Source organism: Manis javanica, chromosome 9, assembly GCF_040802235.1.
Source record: "Manis javanica isolate MJ-LG chromosome 9, MJ_LKY, whole genome shotgun sequence".
NCBI classification, from domain to species: domain Eukaryota; kingdom Metazoa; phylum Chordata; class Mammalia; order Pholidota; family Manidae; genus Manis; species Manis javanica.
The window spans coordinates 11,424,332-11,446,766 of NC_133164.1; the positions used below are offsets into that span (position 1 = coordinate 11,424,332).

General features: G+C 42.5%; 1 protein-coding gene across 4 annotated transcripts in view; it reads right to left on the reverse strand.

Annotated features, from left to right (window-relative positions):
* The window catches only part of FARP1 (FERM, ARH/RhoGEF and pleckstrin domain protein 1), a 282,743-nt gene that overhangs the window by 146,977 nt on the left and 113,331 nt on the right, over positions 1-22,435 (reverse strand). The window lies entirely within an intron of this gene.

A 22,435-nucleotide genomic window follows, 5' to 3' on the forward strand; every position in this document is an offset into this window, starting at 1 on the left:
CAGTGATTTAGGATAGTTATGGTGGCAGTCTGGTGGCTGGGGTGGGGAACTTGTGGAGCAGTTTCCTTATGGAGGCCATTGACAGGGGTCTGATGGAAGTACTGGAGGTGGGGCAGCGCCTTGATCAGGAGGGGGAAGAGGAAGTTGAGGCAAGACGTGTGCAGAAAGAAAGGTGCAGATGCATAAAGGGCAGAGAATCAGGGGATGGGGCATCATGTGACAGTAGTAACAACCCCCCGACCCCACAGAAGGCATCGGAGCAGGCCTCTGAGGACATGGGCAGGGCAAGACCCCAAGACCACACAAGGACCAGGTCTGCACTGTGAACTGTACCTCTGAGACAGGGACCGTGGGTGTAGTCAGAGTAGGGTGACGGCCTCCGGAAAAAGCAAGGCAGGATATTTGCAGTCAGAGCAGTGTAACTACATGCAAGGAAATCCCCTACCAAAAACTCTGTTTTAAACATTAAGCTCTAGAGTCATTCTTCAGTGAGATCAGTTAATATTCGCCAGATAAAGAAGAGTAGCACATGTTTTTATTATGCTAACCATTTATAATCATGTGTAAGATTCACCTTCGCATGCTAAAAGGCCCAGGCCTATGTGCTATCTTTCCTCCTTCAGATCTGATGAGGTGATCTGCAAACTGGGCAACTAATTTAGGATGCAGGCCCAGCCATAAACAACACAGTAAAAGGCAAGAAGGATTCTACCTTAAAGATAAGATTGCATTTTAATACCCAAGAAGTTAAGACGTTAGACATTCTTAACTTACTCTTTAGCAAACAATACCTCAGCCCACCTTGTTTAATATGCTCCCAGACCAAGATGCTGGTATCTCAGGGAGAAACCATCAGAGCAGGAAGTTGCTTGTGTTAAGTTAATTCTAAATATTCAGGGACCACTTAATAAGTCCACACCCCTAAGCTTTTTTCATGTTCCCCCAAATCCTCAACTGCCTATAAAACCCCTAGACAACGCACCATCTGGGCCTCCTGGTGTGAGCTGGGAGCTCTGTCCTTTCACTTTATCTCTAAATAAAAGCGTGCACCTTGCTCTCCTACCTTGAGTGTTTGTGAAGCTCATTCTTTGGCTTCGTGAGCAAGAACCCTGGCATCACCTCCACCTGCAGAGCTGCGTCCTCTGGCCCAGGTCCTTTCTCAAGGTCACTCATTCTCACCCAAGCCTCTCTACGAGCACCAGTACTGAAGCAGGGATGCGGGAGACAAGCCATCCACGGGATGGGAGGCCTCCAACATCGGACAGCTGTCACCCTGCTCCACAGCTCGGCCAAACCTCTTCTCATGCTGTCAACAGGCCTCCAGACCCACACTGCTCACTTGGTAGTCACCAACCACATGTGGTAATTACAGTTTAAATTAATGAAAATGAAATAAAATTAGAAATCCAGCTCCTCAATCAAGAGCCACCATTTTAAGTGGCTACCAAAAGTGGTACACAGGACATAACCATCACCACAGAAGCTGTCAGAGCTGCCATAAACAAGCACTGGAATTTGTTTCTAAAAGCATTTGCAAGGGTTGAACGAACTTAATATTAATAAAAAGACATTTAACTTCATCACTGATTATTTCAGTGGTCTCAGTGAAGAGAATCAATATAGGAAACAAGCAAACATCACTTTGACATTGTCTTGGATATGTAAAATATTCAAAGAACTGTTAATTGAAGCAATAAATTTCAAATGCCAGAAGAGTTACCAGAATTTTTTCTGTTGTATATACATATACTTATTATTTATTATTATGCTGTCTGTGTGGATAAATAACATTAAAATGATGAGAAAAACACCACAGCCTAAACAGAAGAGGCATCAAAAAAGTCTTTAAAAACATTCACAATTCAAATTTTCAAATTTATGACATATTTCATGAGAGCAAGAGATAGAAAACTAGAGTTGAGGAATTGCTAAAAGTTGCATTTAGGATCTGTTAAATCTAGCAAGTCGTGTGAGCCTTTTATGCAGGTTTATTGACAGATATTAGCAGTTATGCCAATAAATATGTACTCTTAACTATTCAAATAGCCATACCAGTGAGGTTGGGCAGTGTTTGATTAAAGCACGGGGCCTCAAGCTATCTGCACACCCAGGTCACCTGGAGGGGTCACGCCCACATGCATGCACACAGGCGCCAGTCCCAGACCATGCCAGTCAGAGTGGGTTGGGGGTGGGAAGGAGAGCAAGCCTGGAGGACAGGCCAGTATGCAGACAAGGTTGGAAACAATGAGTATGGATTAGACTAAGGTCGGGAGTCATCTCTGTTCACTATTAAAATCTCACTGTGGACCTCTGGGAGAAGACATAGCACTCTGTAATGTCACCACAGGAGTTTCCTTAAGCTTAATTTCAAACAACATCCTACTCACTGGACTTCACCCTGGCTGCACTTTAGAATCACCTGGAAGCTTCTTAGAAAAAAATACTAATGCCTGGATCTCCCACCTAACTGAATCAGAATCTCTGATGGCAGAACTTGGGCATGGGTGTATTTTTACAAGATCCCCAGGTGATGCTAGAAGGCATCTAGGATTGAGAATCCCTGAGCCAGATGAGCCCAGTGTCTTGTTCCTTGGGAAACGGAAACAGCAGCCATGTGCCCAAAATAAGCCTGAGGAAACGAGGCTCACGCCACCGAATCTGTCTAGTGTTTGGCCACTAGCACACGATTTATCCCCAGGGCTGTAGCCAGAAGATGCTCTCTGCAAGCCTTCCCTCCGCCCAGGCACCATCACCTCCCGCCCTCCTCACAGCGCCTGGGCAGTGATTGGCACTTGGGCACTGATTGTTGAGCAAATAGAACCAGTCTATGTGGCTAGGGATAATCTTTCTATAAATGATGAGTAAATTAAAATGCCTCTTTCTAGAGAAAAGCCAAGAGTGCAGATATGGTGTGGGACCATACCCTGATTTGATTTGACAAAATAAATATCTGTATTTATAATATTGAGGCTTTTATATCAATGAGCTTTTGCCATCAAAACAAAATATCAGAAAATCTTAAAATTAAGAACAGAACAGCAAATAATCCTACATGTGAACAGCTACTGGAATTCTCCATCTCACTCCCAGTTACACGCACCTTGCTAGAAATACACCCAATGTGGGTCCCGGGGGCTGTGGTGGAAGTAGTGGACAGGGTCTGGGAGGTGTCAATCAGGTCTCAGGAAAGACAAAGGATATGCTAAATCCTATTTAATTACATTAGGAAATCTAACCACTGTTCAAACCACTGCACTCTTGATAGGAAAACTCCATCTTTAGAACTTTTAAATGCCAGAAAGTCAATTTATTTTAGTTCTTTGTCAACAAACATCCAGCTGTAAAAACAACGCAAAGGCAATTTTAAAACAAGGAACAAATTATCTGTATTCCTATTACCCTAACATGACCATGTATAAATTTATTTAGGTCTATTTTGTTTCTGGGCACAATGTCCTCATATACCTTTTGTAATCAAAGCTTACATACAATCTCATATTCTGCTTTTTCTCAGTTACTGCTATGCTGAAATTCATGAATCGATGGTTGGATAAAATAGGCAGAGAAGAACACAGTACCCAAGGAGGAATTCTTGTTCTACAACACGGGTTACAAATCCTGGATACCCCAGGCGAAAATCATCAGGCTCGAATGCTTCTAAATGTCTTTTTTTTTAGAGATTCTGAAGCACCCAATCATTCAGAAACTGACCTTGTCCTTGGCATTCTGGAACCTCATTCCATCAACTATGTTAATAAAGAGAAGGCTGAACACAGAGGGCTAGCCTCCAGTTATGCTTAACGACATGGTGACCAGCACGGAGCCACGAGCACTGGCCGGACCTGCCATCCTGGGAGCCTCTCAGAATGTCACACAGGGCTGTCAACCCCACACAAAGCAGAGCTGCCCACAGGCCTTAGGAAAAGCAACACGGAGGCCAGCACACATCTGACTCCTGACCATCCATCACATTCCCCAGCACCTTGTTAGTTTCACATGCAGATTGTAACACTTGGGGCTTCTCAATGAAAACACTTGGAAAATGCATTAAGAAATCCACGCAGGAAAGAGTCTTTATGTTTCTTAACTATGTGTAAACATTACGCAAATCACACTGCCTGCGGACCCAGAAAGTGAGCAGGAGGTCAGATGTCAGCCATTCATCAGTCTAGGACTTTATTCTCTTCCCAGGTCTGAAACCGTTCAGCCACCAATGCCAGCCACTCACCGGGAAGTGGGGCATTTTATACTAACTAATTGTCACAATAGTTCAGCTCAGTCTTATAAAAAAGGCAAGCAGTGGGAAGCAGGGTGGGGATTTCCTTTCAAAACCTAAAAATGTTATGAATTACTCTATCCTGAAATGTGTCAGGTTTTACCTTCAGGGAAACAATTAAATCCATGAAATGTTTCTGATTTGGGGATATTTTTACATATACCAGATTATCACCCAACCTCAACCATGATGAACTCGTGGCCAATCCTCTTTCATTTTATATCCCTAATGACACCCACCCACATCCATTTTATGTGGAAACAAACTCCAAACATCATTGACTGCATGCATAAATAGTTCAGTGTGTTAAGTCTATATTTGAATGACAAGAACCTGAACTCACTTGTTAGTGTTGTTTATAAAATCCAGTGACACTGGAGACAAAGTTAAGGTGTTATTACAGAAGCATATGTAGAAAACTAAAGCCAAACCCTGGCCTCAGACCTCACAGCTATGGTGTTACTCTGGGAAGATATTTGCTAGATGAATGCTTCTGTGGTTCATGAGCTAATTTACTGATTCACTCGAGGAGAGCATGATGAATACAGTGTTATGTGGCTAAAGTTTGCTTTTCAATGAAATGATAGTAGTCAGGAACTAACAAATCCTGTTATTGCCCAGTTTCTACTATCTGACTAAACTGAAACCTCAAAAGAGAAATGAATTGATTCAAATATCAAATTTACCTGATGTGCAGACAAAATTCTAACGTTTTCAAGCACGTTTTTGTTTCTACTTATTTGAATGGCAGTGGTACCTTTTTTCTGACATATGAGGTTCTGGGTGGCAAGAAGATGGGACCTGATTGGTAAGAAATTTGCTGGCACGTAAAGTTTGGACTAAAACCCTTCAATGGGACCATCCAAGGCCCTTCTGATTATATGAACTGGGACAGAGGGGAGGCGAAAGAGGGAGGGAGAAAGAAGGGAAGAATTTTAAAAAGAAGAGTCTCTATGATATGATTTTTTTAAAACAAAGCAAAAAAATTTTCAGACAAGCTCCTCCCCTAAAAGGAAACTGAATAAATAATGGTCCCTTTCCATCAGTCTCTTCTCCCGATGGGGAGGGGAGACCCCTATAGTCGGTTAGGAGCCCACGAAACTGCATTTTCAACAATGTGTTTTCTAGACCAGGCACACTGGTGTGCACCACAGAAAACAGCAGGCCATACGCCTGAATATACTGGGGACATCGCATGTCTTTATTTATCATTTTTCAAAAATTTTATTTTTTTCCTATAGAGATGACACCCACAAAATGACCAAGCCTCCTAAGGGATGCCACATGGATAAAGACAAAGTGTGATGAGGAAAAAATCCCAAACAAAAAAGCAAGCGCGTGCATGCATTAGCAGACATAGTGTTCCCACTGAAGTCTGCCTCCTGGGACCAAGGTTAACAGCCACACTTTTTTTTTCTGTCTCTAGCCAGGTAAACCATAGGTTTTGCCACTTTTTAAACAAAGAGACTGATCTAAGTGGCTAAAACCTGTCACTAGACTACATCATTCTCAAATTCCCTTTTGGAGTAGAAAGAAGATGGGCTTTGCTAGGATTCAGGCCTAGTTCAATCCCTGTTTGGCTGGTCCCTCTACTATTTGACCTCAGACTCCTTCCTGGAAGTCAGAAACGACTTTCACAAAGCTTCATCCGTGCAGTCTCTGAATTTCTATTCCCCGACACACAAAATACATTTGCTACCTCACAGGAGCTACATAACAACAAACTTTACAATGTTATTCAATATTACTTAGCAAATGCTTATCAGATGCCTATTGGGTCAACACTGCTGTAGGCAAAAAACCAGGCTAAGTCCTCGCTTTCACGTGGCTCACGCTCCAGGGTGGCCAGCGTCCTTCTATGGCTACAAAACTCAGCGTATTTGTTCCTGGCACCCCCTCACGGTCAGCCAGGGTCTTCTCTATGCCCCTGTGGATTCATTCTAGGCTCAGTCCTTATAATCCTCATTCGTTATCTTTGAAATATGAGCTGGTAAGAGCTCAAACCCAAGAGCAGCAGTCGCGGCACCGCGCCATCCTGCCATCGCAGCGGCGAACATGGCTAACCTTGTCCAGTGCCTCTGACCCTGAACTCCAACTCCAGCTCCTTCCGGGCAGCCACTGCCAACTGACAAGAAGCTGGCAAAACTGTAGCCTGTGAGGGGAAGCTCTTCCCACATATCTGTACTTTAATACCAGGCCCCTGAAGACTTAAACATAAAGACCCCTTAAGCTCCCAAACACAAAGGAAGGTCCAGAAAGAACATGAAAGGAAAACTGAAGAACACGCGTTTCATGACTTGGTCCCCAACTGAAGATTTCCTCTCTTATCTTTAAGTCAAAATTTTTTCTCTAGAATAACTGTTGGGCTCTTTTACTAGAGTGCAAAGGGGGCTTAGTGGTATTTTTAAAATAATATACATTCATTAGTGTTAGATAAGATAGACTCTAGAGCAAACTGTTGAGTGGAGCGCTCAGCACCTACACAGAGTGGTTCTTCCATTGGTCTCATCTGCGCTGAAAACCTGTGGGCACTTGAGTAACTATTCGTGGAATGTCTAATTTCATCCAAACTCTAGGTTTCTTGAGGGCAGATTCTATTTTGTTTCATGAAACGGAGGACAAACTCTATTTCATGAGGGTCTATTTTGTTGAGTGTTGTTTCTCCAACAACTAGCACAGTATCTAAACCACGGCAGACTCTCAAATATTTATGAAAGAAATAGTTTCTCCACTTCCTTGAATGATTTTAAGTAGGTTTCCAAGTTGTCATTCTGACTTGGGAAATTATTGTGACATCAGCAAAATTGAGAGTAATATTCATGAAAGAAGAGTTTGAACAACTTCAATCTGTCTTCATAATTCATGATTTCTGATTCACAGGAAAACAGTGTGAAGCTATGAGGAAACTGTGGCTCATAATTATTCACAAAGAGAGTAGCTTCCTAGATGTGTACACTGGCCTTCTGGTCTCAGGCCATTGCTTTCTGCAGGTCATCACACTATCTCCATACACTGCCTTAAACGAATATCTAATAAAAAAAGAAAAAGAAAAATTAAAACACATATACACTCAGTTTGTTTTTGAGCTGCCCTAATTCTCAGACTCAGAAAACTGTTCTCATCCCATGAGAAAGGTGGCTATATGACTGATAGATTATGACAATATTCATAATCCCTCGTCATTCCCCAGCAGGTTTAGTTAAGCCACCATGAAGCTGGTATCTGTGAACTCATCAGTTTACATGTACACAGCTGTTAACAAGAAGGACCTCTCAGTACTGTCCAGTATCTGAAAAGGGAGGGTCGTCGTCATGCTGAACATTTAGCAAAATGGATTTAAAGAAATACTCGGCATCACAAATCACCAATTGTTTAAAAACCAAGACCCAACAAAGGCCATGCACACATATTTTCAAAACCAGATGTGCAACCTAGTATCGTCCACATGAAGATCTGGGCCAGACTACAGCAACTCTTGCAAAATAGGAACAGAACACAATTTACCAGATTCACAGGTTATTGAAGATGTGCTAATAGCTCAATCTCCATAGAGACCTGTGACAGACCCAGACCAAGGGGGAAGGATTATGGTTTATTACCTTTTCCTAGTGGTCAAATGGAACATGTGCCACTGCAAACTAATTAAATTTATTAATCACTGGGAATAGTGATTATGAATTTCCCCTTCTATAAAATTACCTACTCTCAAATAATTTCAATTAGATGCAGTATAGCTGGATCTGTTGTGAGTCTTAAATAAATAACACCCGACTTTTATTCTTACCTGAATCCATTACCTGAAAATTCTTTATGGACTCCCCACTCACTGATGCAATATGATCCAAGTAATCTATTTAGGGGAAAATTTTTTTTAAACTAAATATTCTCTTTCCCCTACCTTCCCTTAACAAACAGCAACAAAGCAAAGAATCAGTCATTGAAAATTTAAATACCGTGCTGGCCCATGAGAGGGGCTAGGTTTCTGCCCCAGATCACCTCACCGTCCCAAGGGTTTAAAATCGGGTTTCATGGGACTGCGGTTACATGAATACCCTTAGAGTTTGGAGATGCACTGTAGAGTAAGTGGGGAGGCTTTCCAAAGACTCATCAAGCTATATGCTTGTCATTTGTGTAGTTTTTTGTACCTATGTTACATACGTCAATTAAAAGTTTAAAGGAAGAGTGAAAGGTGTCAATGTCTCTAATTTGTTTTTAGAAGATTTCAACAAATAAGCAGATAAATAGGTAGGACGCATGAGCAAACTGCTAAATACGAGAATATGTAGGCATATATGGCTCTACTTTCCTGTATGGCTTGAAAGTCTCACAATAAAAAAAATTTACTTGCATTTCCTATGTGTTCACACAAATAGACTTAGTCATTTACAGGAATCACTTGCAGGCAGCAGGGCCTCTGACAAGAGGAACAATAAGCCTGCAAGTCACACCTGTTTTAGTCGGAAACAGGAGGGAAAAAGGGGGAGAGAGAAAGAAGAGTAACTGACATCCAAGAGGACTGTCCAAATCAAGACCAGAAAGAGCAGCAGAGTCGCTAGGGAAGGGAAGAGTGGTCCTCGGGCACTTTGGAGTGAGACGGGCAAGTCCACACTGATCTTGGCTTTATAGAAGTAGAAGCTCTCATGGGGGAATACCTGTGTCTGAGCCTGTGGCTCTTGATTTGAGTCCCTGTCCTGACGCTTCCATATTCTGAAGCCTGCAAATTCCTCTGAACCTCATTTGCCAAAAGCAGAGACCGCCACCTGCTCCGTTTACGGTAAAGAGCTGCTGTGAAGCGCCAGGTGCAGACAGCGCGTGGCTCCAGAAACACCAGTCACTGGAATCCTCTTGAGAGGCTGCCCATCTTTAACACATGATTTTAATGCATGGAGAGAGCTTTCGAATTCAAGCTCATTTTCTTCTACATTAAAAGAATCTATTACGATTTTATGGTTTACATTTGGGTTATCCATGTGCCTACTACATCTCTCTTCACGGATAATTAAAGAAAGAGTAAAAAAGTGGTAGTTTGTTACACTGGCCTGCAAGGACCATTAGACTTGCCAATGAATAAGACTCATGTCAATGGGATTGATTGATTCAGACAAAGGGGGAGACAGGCTTATCATGGGTCAGGAGGTACATTTTAGCACAGTATGAAGCTAGTAAGTCAGCAGTAGTTATTAAATACTACAGATCCATAATAATGCCATATATACAGGGCCCCTTAAATCAATTATAAGAAAAGATAAACAGAACTTGTAGTCAACTGGACTTGTTTTGGGATTAGCAAACATTTCTGTAAAGGGTCAGGTGGTACATATTTAAGAGTCTGTGGTCCATATGGTCTCACTCTGTCCAGCATGACAGCTGCCATAGACAACATGTAAATGAATGGGCAGTGCTGTATTTCAATAAAACTTTATTTATGAACACCGGAATGTGAATTTCATATCATTTTTCACATGCCACAAAATATTCTTTTCACATTTTCAACAATTTTAAAATGTAAATGAGTACAGACTTTGGTTTTGCAAAATGAAAATGTTCTGGAGATTGGTTGCCCAACCATGTGAATATAATTAACACTTCTTAACTGTATACTTAAAATGGTTAACATGGTAAATTTTATGGTATGTGTATTTTACCGCAGACATTATTTTAAGTTAAAGAAAAAAAAAAGGAAAACCATTCCTACCTAGTGGGCCGGATTTGGCCTATGAGCTATAGTTTGCCGGCCCCTGATGTAATCTCATGTCTCAATTTCATTTTGCAATAGGATGTGAAATGTACCGCTGGTTAGCCAGAAATGCCTAGCAAACAGCAGTCAGAAATCACTAGATTCGGGCTTCCGTCACAGGCGGTGGTTACCCAGAGGGGCTGCAGTGCTTGGTGGGAGGGCACAGACTGTGGGTGGATCCCTGCCACAGTTCTGCTGACCTCGCCTGAGAGTGCGACCTGCGCAGCACATCCCTTCAGCCTGGGAACAGGAATCCTTCCCCACAGGGAAAAGCTGGATCTGAGGAAGGGTCCACGGGGGCCCTCAGCAGCCATCTGCCAGGCCCTTTATGATGCTTGTCGAATGTCCCAGCGTGAGGACAGCTGGCCACAGCAGAACACTGGGACAAAAGCCAGGTCCAGGTCTGACCTACGGAGTCTGGCCGAGGCAGTGAGATGAGGTACATGAAGAGCAATTACATCATCACCGGATTACGCGCTGTATTTACAAATCCCACACTTCCCACCTCCGCACCAGTAACCAGATGGAGGTATAGGCACCAAGTGTTCTCAGAGCAGAGGCCATGGGGCAGGAAGGCAGGCCCCAAGGACAGCTGCGGTGGGTCTGGCCTGTGACGTCACAGAACCAGAGGGCTCGGTCAGAGTGTGGGGGGTGCTTGAGAAAAACACAGCAGCTCCTGTTTCAGAATGAGCCTGTGGCTAAAACTATTTATGCAAAAATCCGTTTTCTTCTATGATATTAGTTTGTTGAATGCCTAGGTAAAATAGTGACTCCTCTCTCGGTGCCTCTGTGCCACCCTTTTGTAGTTTTCAATGATGGGTTCTATTAACAAGCAAACAATCAATCAATCTGGGGGTTGCTTTTATTCTTCAATCTACATGTAGTACATGCAAATTCTAGAATCTGGTTTGAAATCTGTGGCTTCAGAAAACATTCCAAAGGTGGCTGTTTCAAAGAGTGACTCACGCCTGAGCCGGTCTCTCTCTGGCCCCAGCCACGTCAATGCGTGAGCGCCAGGTTAGTGTTCCAGCTTCATTACTAAGAGCTGATGTTAATTTGGTGTGGAAGCGCTGGTGCTGGGCGCTGGTGCCTTGTCTACATGATTTCCTTCAAAGGACAAAGTCAGTGTTATTATTCCCATTTTACAGGAAGAACAGTAAGGCCCACAGAGCAATATGTGCCCAAGACCACTCAGCTAGTTAAGTGGCTGAACTGGGATTGGAGGCCAGAACTTTGACACCAAAATTAATGCTTCCCTTTTCTGTCTCACGGCCTCTGAGACAGATTAAACAGGAAAGGGATCAAATTATGTGAAAATCATTGCTAAAGTGAGCTGGAAAGCCATTTTCAACAGAATACTAACCCCTTGGCTACCTATTCTCATTGGTTCTGATTCTCCTTGTCTATAAAGGAATGTGTTGGCACAAATGGCATCTATTAATATAATGCCCCTCGACACCAATTTTGCCCTCATTAGTCGTCACCCTACGGGAAAAAAAATGGGAAAAAGCACTTAAATTCATTTGGCTGTTTTTAGCTTATTTATTCTGTCACACAGAATGATAGACATGACTCTTGGGAATCAAGGGGTTATTTTGGCAGGGCAGAGAACTTTTTAACATGCCACAGAGAAAATCGACAGGTCGCAGCATCCCGTCTGATGTGTGGCTTTACACATGGAGTTAACGTATACATCTGTCTCCACCATCAGACTGTGAGTCCTGAGATGCACCCCTCCACCTCCCGCCAACCTCCACAAGATCCAGGGCCTGGGGCAGAATGGAAGCCCAGTGGACATATGTTGTTGGAAGTATGGATGAAATAAACACTAACCCAAAAGATCACATTCTATTGTCCAGCATAACACCTGGATAAGCCCAAGGATTCAAAACAGTTCAGATTTGTTCAAAGTGCCTGCCTTCAATCCAGTTCATCTTCAAAAATACTTCCTGAGCACCTGGTATGTGCCAGGCCTGTGTTTAGCACCTATAATGTTAATTCAGACCAGCATTTTGCCTTTAATGGGCTAAGGCTGGCAGGTACAGTACTCTGTAACCAAGTACTAACAACACTCTTTGTAAGACTCTTTGTGAGGCTCAAGGACAAATCATATCTTAGATACAGAGGTGCAGACTTCCCAAATGAGACAGTGTCTGAGCAAGGTTTGTTAAGGGGAACAGTTTTCAAGTTGGGGGAAGGGCGAGAGGGAGAGCATAAAAGGCACTGCAGAAGGCGAAAACAGCACGTGCAAAGGCCCTGTCCCAGTGCACAGGGTAATTTATTTGGAGAAGCAGAGATGGACTTTTTTCGCTGGAGGTAAAACATGAGGGAAAGATGGAGTGCATTTTGCCCAAGTGCACAAATGCCAAGGGCATTTCCCCAGGTGCTCCCTGAATGACTCATGGGAGATGAGACAGGTGGTGTTTCATTTTGTTGACTAGGAAACCAGCGACTGGCAGACCAGGGGCTCTGGGAGTTGGGCAGATGCCTGTCCTGTGCTCTGCAGACCCTCCCATCCAGGGCTTGGGCCTCAGTGAATGGTGACTTCTTGAAGGATCAAGGGAGGTGATTTCCCCAAAGCCACCAGAGAATCAGTGTTCAAGGCTAAGTTAGGATCAAGGGTGCACCAATGTTTACACCAAAGGTCACTTTCTTCCCAAACCAGGTAGAGATAACAAACAAAAAAGCTGGGGGAAAAACCTGAAAAGAAATGGGGAAAGGAAAACCCCTTGGAATGATAGATGTCACAGTATAGAAGGCTCAGATTCATAATCAAGCATGAGATCAATTCTAAGATAAATATCCGGTGATGCCTGCAGATTATTTTTGCTTATGGAGGTGCCATGATTTTACTCAATCTCATACTGCTGGACATCTAAGAGGCTAGGTTTTTGCACACAGAACTATTTCTTAGAAGAAATTCCTTCAAAGAACCATCACCCATCAAAAGTGTATGTATTAAAGTCATGTACTTTTATACAGAATCATGAGAGATTTTTTGTTCAGTATTTTATGACTTTTGAGTGGGCACAGATTTTAAGGATAGTTTTTAAAATCAAGCCAAGTACAAAAAGAGTAACCATATATCCACCATCCAAAAATGACAGTATTTTGCCACATTTGGTTCAGTTTTTTTAATAACAGAAATAAAACATTATGGATAAAATTATTCCATTCCACCTTCCTATCTAAAGAACCAATCACAATCAGGTATTTTGTGTATCTTTTGAAACAATATTTTACACACACATACATACCCCAACACTTACAGAAATACAGAGAACTCTGTATGTATGATTTTTTTTGTTATTGATATATAATCTTTTACTGGTTTCAAGTATACAACACAGTGATTCATTAGTTACCCATATTATTAAATCCTCACCCCAACTAGTGCAGTTACTATCTGTCAACATAGTTACTATGTGTCAACATAGGAAGATGTTACAGAATCACTGGCTATATTCTCCATGCTGTACTACTATCCCTGTGACCAACTTATATTATAACTGAGAATTTTTGTGCCCCTTTATTCCCCTCAGCCTCCCCACCCATCCTAACCCCTCCCCCGTGGTAACCACCAGTCACTTCTCAGTGTCTGAGTCTACTGCTATTTTGTTCTTTTTGTTTTGTTTTTACATTCCACAAATAAGTGAAATCATAAGCAATCTCTTTCTCTGCCTCGCTTATTTCACTTAGGATAATACCCTCTGTGTCCCTCCATGTTGTTGCAGGATGTCTTTCTTTCTACGGCTGAATAATATTTCATTGTGTATATGTACCACATCTTCTTTATCCATTCATCTATTGATGGATGTTTCAGTTGCTTCCATGTCTTGGCTATTGTAAATAATGTAGCAATAAACATAGGGGTTCATATATCTTTTCAAATCAGGGATTCTGTTTTCTTCGGGTAAATTCCTAGAAGTGGAATTACTGGGTCGTATGGTATTTCTGTTTTTAGTTTTTGGAGGAACCTCCATATTGCTTTCCACAGTGGCTGCACAAGCTCACATTTCCACCAACAGTGTAGGAGGTTCCCTTTTCCCCACAACTTCGCTGACACTTGTTATTTCTTGTCTTTTGGACAGTGGCCATTCTGACTGGTGTGAGGTGACATCTCATTGTGGTTTTGATTCCTATGGCCCTGATGATTAGTGATGTGGAACATCTTTTCATGTGCCTGTTGGCCATCTGTATGTCTTCTTTGGAAAAATGTGTATTAAGGTCCTCTGCCCATTTTTTAGTTGGGCTATTTAAAAAAATTTTTTATTGAATTGTAGGAGTTCTTTGTTATTTTGGATGTTTGTATGTTACTGGATATATCATTTATGAATATATTCTCCCATACTGCATGTAGGTGGCCTTTTTGTTTTATTGATGGTTTCCTTTGCTGTACAGAAATAAATATAAAATAAACAATAATTTTGCACCACTCATTATGTTTTTGAGATTGATCTGTTGATTTTTATAACCAGTCTATTTCTTTAATCCTAGCATAGTATTGATTTTACTATACCATCTCCTATTTACCTACCCTGTTTACGGATATTTAAGTCATCTCCAATTTTTCCCTAGAAAATCCATTCAATAACTGTCCTTGTATTTGTCTTCTTGGAGACGGTCAGAGAGTCTCTCTGGATATAAACATTGTAAATAAAAGTAATGTCTAAGATGGAACTGTGTTAGTTAGGTAATATGGTAAAACTGGCTGAGAGTAATAAGAAGACTTGGTTAACGCCTCTCATTAAGAAAGTCACAGCCTATCAATGTTTGTACTACGCCACCAGTAATAACGTGGCTTCTCCAAAAAAATATCCAATATCGCCTCACCCTAATGAACACTAATTAAATGATTTGGTAAATTCACTTTGGGTATGATAGTTTACTGGCTCTATTCTCATTTCAATTTTGCTTGAAAAAGATGCCGATTAAAATTCATGGGCAATTAACACCACCAAAATGACATTTGAACAAATTGATCCAACACTGGTAATGCGACCAGATTATCTCCAATGAATACAAAACACACGAATTCTATGAACATATGCCTGGAGTGGCTAGTTTCCAGTAACATCTAATTCAATCTTTTCATTTCTATTTTAACTGGACATCTTTGCCAGTGTCCTCAATGAGCTCAGCTTTCCATAATCGTAAATGGAAAAATACTTGATTACCTAACCCAACACAGAGGGAAATCATATTTGTAAGCTGCCCTCCAGCTCTGGAGTGTCCCCAGAACAAGCCAAGTACCTCGTACATCACACGTTCAGGGCCTGGAGGAGGAGAAATAGCTGGCAAGTAACAGTAATGTATTAACCTGTAGGAAGGAAACCAGCAGGAGGGCTGTTGAAGGGACCATCCACACGGAGAAATACAAACCATGTGTTGCTTTTCTTCCTCATCCTCCAAAGGCACGTGATGTATCAAAAAGACAGAATCTATATTACAAACTCTGACACTTTTACAAACTTCAATAAATGCTCTCCTACACCACCGAAGCTCCTTCCCACACATGATTTTCCACCCGTCCCCATTCCATTTAAAGCAAAAAGCAAAGCTCACAGCAAAACAGGACAGAGTCACACAGATTTATGGAAGCTGATGTAAATCTACGACGAGGAATGTTGTCCGGTCAAAGGAGAGAGGAGGGGACCGTGAGGGTATAGAACAAAAGGCTGCATTCAATGGAGGTGAAGGCTGATAGACACCAGGATTTCTCTCTTGAAAGGCAGGAATTTTCCCCCCAGGGATGAGCTAGTCCGCAGTAAATCCCCACGCCCGACTGCAGTCACCCACAGGTGAGGGCCAGGCATCTCTCTCCCCTCAGGCCTCACCTATCAAACAAAGGCATGAGGCCACACAGTCAACACCCTGAGGCAGCAGCATCGGGTCCCATGGGGAGGCAATCTCAAAATCCCCTCACCCCCTGAGGAGTGCCATGCCTGTCCATCTTGAGTCTAAGATGCCCTCAGAAACACCCCCACAGCACAGGCCTTAAATGGGAACCTAAGTCTCTAATCCTGCAGGCCTTTCCAGAGCCTTCCCCTCCTGCCTGGGCTGACTGATTAACATTGAGGGCCTGGACTCTCTCTGGCCAGCGGGGCTCTGAGATTGCACCCGGCCCTGTGCATCCTGACAGTGGCCTCATTTAACACTGTTCTTGGCCTGGTAAACCTGGCAAGTAGCAGATGAGAAGTGATTTTCAAACACTGGTCAGCTTCTTGGCAGAACAGGGTGATTACAGCCAGAATGCCGTTTACGTGTTAAAACTCACTGCCTTGGGAGGAGGGGAAAAGCAATTCTAGCTGAAGATCGGGGATTCTGAGATCAAGGGCCTAAAAGACAGGGGGAGAAGAAGGGAGGCTGGTACTTTTAATAAAACAGGCACTCGTGGGGGAGTCTGAGGTTTGCCCTCACGGTTGCGTTTTCCCAGAGCTGAGCTGGGTTACGATGCAGACCTCTGAGTACCATGACCCAGATTTTTCAGATGCTCCCAGAATTCACCTGGGAGGCGGTGAATATCTGCAGTGGCTACACTCAACAAGGATGAAAGTGGCTATGCTGGGTGATCTTTGTATTTTTTTTATTGGAATAAACTGAAGAGGAACAAAGAAACATTTTAAATAAAGCAGCATTTCACCAGTCAACAGGCAGAAGTCTAATGATTAAGAGCTCTTGAATATAAGATAAGCTTTATGTATTCCGCACAATTAGATGAACAATGAGTTAACTAAATATACAAAAAATAAGAATATATTATATGCCTTTTCTATGGTGTCCAGAATCACTGGGGGCAACAAGTTAGTATCCAAATCATAAAAAAGGAATAAGGAAGCAAGCCTTGTACTTTTCATTCACAACTCGCATTAGGAGCACAGAAATCCTTTTCAGGGGCAGAAGAGATCAGCAATTTACTAAAAGTTAAGAAGAGTCCTTCCCTTGCAGTGGGCAATGAGGTGCTCAGAATAAGCAGAGAGTGTAGTAAAAATTGTATTATGAAGCCTGGTGAGTGTTTTTTGTTTGTTTTTTTTGCATTTGCCCAATGTAAGGATTAGTTGTTCTAGAATTTTCCTTGATATGGGCTGCCCATCTAGCAGATGCGAGAGTTTACATGCTTAATATAGTCTAGAGGATTAAAAGCAAGTAAGAACCTTGAAGAATCAATCATTCCAATTCCCTTGTTTTATGAACATCAGAACTGAAGCCCAGAGGTATCTGTCCACAAAGTTACACAGACACACACACACACACCACTACCACCCCCTTTCCAGGTATTTTTAAATGTCACATTTCTATGGCTCCTGGAATATTCCCCCAGCCATCTCTCCCTCCCCCTCCATCCAACAGGAATCTCTGGTCTGAAACCAGCCAAGCCCCAGGTGACTTCTACCACAAAGCTCTCCCTCCTTGCTTTTTCTCTGCAGGGTGCAAGAGATCAAGTTTTCAAAAAGTCATCTCAGAATAAGAATTTTTAAAATGTAACCCTGCAATTTTTGTAATCAAATACTGTGAAACTTGGTGGAGAGGGTGGTCTGAGCCGCCAGGGGCCAGCAAACCTTGGGATGCACACCTCTGGCTCCTCGTGCTCAGTCTGGGGGAGGCCCAGCGCCACGCAGGTGGGCAGGAGGAGCCGCACAGAAGCCCCTCCCCAAGTCAGTTTCTAAGGTTCACTGAAGACTCACAAATGCATGATTTAAAAAAAACAAACCAAACAAAGCAGAAATCAGGAACATTTTAAATTATTGAATTAATTACCAAATGAAGTCACATATATTCATACAAGGAATCCTACCAGATGGCAGCATTCCTGGGTTGCTGATCTAGAATTTGCCACTTCATCACGAGGACAGAAAGGAGACACCTGGCAGAGAAAGAGTCTCTGCAGTCAGGCAGTGACGGCCCTTGTTTTTCTTCTTCCCTTACCATCTTTGCAACTACTCAGGTTTTTCCCTTCGACCTGTACTTTTGGAAACTTTATCTTCTCAAATTAAATGATAGTTGTTGAAGGTGTCAAATTAGTAAGCATCACGCTGAGTGGTCTAATGTGTTCTCAAGATGTATTGATGCATCTTGACATGAAATCACACTGGTTAAGTGAGTTTAGACACTCAACTACTACCAGAATTTTTTTAAAAGCAAAACAGAGTGACACTGGGAGGACTGCACAACGTGCTCTTATCAGGTCCTACTCTTTAGCTAAATGATGAAGCAAACTTCGGCATCTGATAGAAGCAACATTTTGGCTTGGATATGTCCACAGTGGGCACACATCAGTATGGATTCTACTTCTTAAAAGATGTAAACAGATACACAAAGAGCGGGCAGAAGGCAGAACAGGAAAGGGTAATGGAAAACAAAGAGGAAAAGATAAAGTGTATTTTTGACATGATTTCACTGGGTCAGTAAGAAAGATCAGCAAATCCTCTCACACTCTCCCCTACCCCTTTATAAAATCCTACCATGTTCCAAAGCTTCCAGAACAATTTCTGTTGTATCAGATTCCTGACACGGACAAGGCCGGGTGTTCTAAATACACAGATGATTCCATCTTCAAAAAGGCGGCTTGAGGAAGTTGAGAATAAACAAACATGTACTTTTTAATCAAAAAGTACTTTTTAATCAAAAAGTTTCCCTTTGTATTCAATGATGTTAAAGAATTTTGTGTAAGTATTTCAGCTGTGATAATGGTACAGTAATTGAGATCAAAACTGATCTTTTATGAGATACATACTAAACATGAGTATAACTGAGAACAGATGTTTCCCTCAGAGAGCAAAACGCTCTGTTGGTGAGTGGTGCCCACACATACATTTTAAAAATTATTCTTCATCATCCTTTTTATTACTACATTTCCTGTTTTAAAAATGTGTGGCAGAATTACATAAAATATACCATTTTTAAGTGTACAGTTCAGGGCCTTAAGCACATGCCCACTGTTACGTGACCACTCTCATTATCCATCTCCACAACTTTTTTCATCTTGCAAAACCATACCCGTGCACCACTGAACACCACCTCCCCACGCCCGTGTCCCTCCGGTCCTGGGCAACCACCCTTCTACTTTCTGCCTCAGCCGCACATACGTTTTACAGCACTCCCTTAGTTTCATGAATCCAGAAGTAATAACATAATACAAAAAAAAAAAACTCCCTCAAATTTCAAATATTTGCTTCTTAAAATAGGGTTATACCATGTATTCAGTTTTATTTGCAATAAAAATACTTATCAACGTTTTACTAGTTATGTAGAATTCTTTGTAGGAACAATAATGTAAGTGGACTTAGGGTTTTTATCATTAACATCATTTTCATGAACATCTTTTGACAGGCTTTTTATTTCCCTTAGCTCTGTGAGAAGTACTTCCTAGAAGTGAAAGAGCTGGGGCAAAGCCATGCACATTTTTAAGATTTTTGACCAGCTGCCAAAATGCCCACCAAAAGAGTTGTTTTAAGTTCCAGTGATGCTTCTAATATTCTTATAGTCTTTTCTGGATTTGGGGGTGGGGAGAGAGCCCAGATATTGCTCAAACAATGACCTACAGTTCCCACTAAACATTCTTACTACTCACCCTTTTCTCATAGTTATAACTCACCTCTCTCACGTGATCTACAAAGGTCACAAATAGCCATGAGCTAGGAATCAGATTCTCTGAAGGAGACTTTTTTTAATCGAAAAAGTTAAAGATACGGTATGACCCTTTACTAACTCTGAAAGAAATCTGCTATGTTGAAAGTCTGTGAAAGAAGCAGTCAACAAAATACATATTTCTATTTTATTATTAATGTTTTAAAATCGACCCACAAAAGCAAACTCAAAGAGGGCCCTATTTCGTAATATTTTAAGTTATTTGCAAATCACTGTATTTTATGATTACAGAGCAACCATTTATAAGAAAATTGCAAAATCAAGAAGATTTTCTACATTTTATGTCTTGCTCACTAATTTTTGGAAGGGCCAAAGGGGGCTGAAAAAGGGACCCCTCATTTTTGTTTCGCCCTACACACTCAAAAATCTCATTTCTCAAATGAAGCTAAAATGCTCTGGTTTTAGAAATTCACTGTTTCAAAAATTTATTCTAGAAATAATATTTTCTTCCTTTGCTTTCCAATGCAAAACAATCTTTAAAAAATGAGAGAATGCTGTAAAAGAAACTTCGTACTAAATGTGCCTTTTGCTTTGCCCCAGCTGTGGCCCGGCCGGCTGCTCTTCTCTACAGAGTGGTTCCTGAAAATCCTGTGGTTACTTTTCCCGTTTCCCCAGTGCCGTCCTTCATGCTAACACATGTTTTCATTTACAGCATTATGGGTGTTCTCTAGACAGGCAGTCTGTTGAAAAGAAATTTATCCCAGCAGTGAGCTAAGATCCTGAGTCCTCAGCCATTTCTGGGGTGTTCATGGTAAGGCTATTTCTGCTAAGGCTGATGTGAACATGTGAACAAGCTGACAAGGGCTCAACTATGATGCATTTGGCTTCTCTGGCTTAAATCTTATTCTGCATTTAGAGCAACACAGGCAGAAAACATTTCTTGTTAATAGATTCGGTACAATTTACAACAGACTAAATCCTTACAATAGTTCTGTGTTTGTATCACCACACATAATACCGACTTTTTACTGAGCACCTACTCAGTAAACTGTCCCATCATTTCACATGTGCTGTCAGTCACTCTTGCCAACACCAAAGCAAACACTCCTTTCCATGTACTGAGACTCACCGGAGTCATCTGCTCAGAACTGGTTGTTAACAGGGGAGCTGAGGCTCAAACACTCCACTCTCACTCCAAACCTGAAACGCTCAGACGACACAAACAGCAATGGTGGCACATGTGTGTGTGCTTCATTACATGATGGCTATTTGGAGCCAAAGGGAAAGGCACGGTGTTTCTCGAGGGTGCCCACACATTACCAACTGCCCACTCATACACCATCGCTCAGCCCAGAAACTCGGCGGTCCCCAGAACACAGATAATTGGATGATCATGTGGACAAGACATATAGAGAATGTTGTTTTCAAAGATGCTCATAATGATCTTACAAGCCCCATTTTGTGTTATGAAGAATGAGGCAAACAACCAATTTGTCCCAAATCCTGTATCCAAAGCGGGCATATGAACACACCAATGGACTCTGACCTCAAATCCAGAAACGCCACCTCGAGCCAGTGCTGTGTTCATTACAGCAAACCAAACCTCACCAACCACACAGCCCAGTTTATGTGACATTTGCTGTGAGCTGGTGTAGGGCTGTGAGGTCAAAAGGGTCAGAGCAGCGCACACGGGGGGGTTTGAGGCTGAGCTCAGCGTGGACTCGAGGCGTGACCCTGGGCAAAAGCGGCAACATCAGCAGTCCACACCGACCGGGTCCACTGTGAGCCACGTATCCTGACCCCGGGCCCTCCCTCCTTCAGTCCTCGTTTTATGAAGGGTCGAACTCCGGTCACAGTTAAAAAGGGGCAGAAGCAGGATTTGAATCCAGTTTTTGTCTAACATCAGAGTCCTCAATACGGATCTCAGCTTGTTCACTGATCAACCCGATGGGCATGCAGCTCACAGGGTGGCCAAGGCCAGTTCTTGAGGCAGCATCCCCACAACACCCAGCAGCGGGCCCAGCCCCCGGGAGCCGCCCCTGCTTCACCACCACCCCCAGGCCACAGAGGCCACTGCCAGTGACGCTTAACAACATTCCTGAATACTTCAACTTATATTCCTCTCCCTAAGCACCCTTTGCAAAGATAAGAAACTTTACATTTTTTCCTTGCTGAACAAACTTGGCTTGAAAACGGCTCTTGCTGCAGCCTGAATCAACATCCAGCTATTAATTCATCGCACTCCATACTCACAGCGTCAGTGCCAACCTCTGGAATCCTACCTACGCATAACCGAGTAGCTGGCTTTATTTTGAGAAAAGCTACTTAAAAATCTCAGGGGTCCACGCTTGCCAAAATCAAGTTGAAAAATGTCGGTGTCAAACAATTTGGAAGTGCCTTAAAAATAGTTCTCTGAGAATCAGAGGCAGTTCTATTTTCCTCTGAAGGATAAATTATCACCAGGGCTCGGCGTGTGGTGCCTTGAACATTGGGGTGGGGGTGGGGAAGCTAATGGATAACCTTCTTTAAGGCCAGCACGGGACGCTGCCTTTAACGCTGACTGGCACACCGCTTCAGGCCCGCGGAAGGTACAGGCAGCTGAGCGGGTTGGTGAGACAGATGAAGGGTGGTGAGTGCAAGGCAGAGAGACGGCTGGTATTTTCGGAGGGCGAGTTCCACAGCAGCCTGTGAAGGCAGGAGACCTGAACACTGAACACACTGCAGCACCCAGGGTTCTCTGGACTGCCTGCGGGGCACCCCTGGCTTGTCTTCTGGTTCATGTCAATGTAAGGGACAGAGACGTCACTGTGTGTATGTGTGCATGCCTGAGTGCT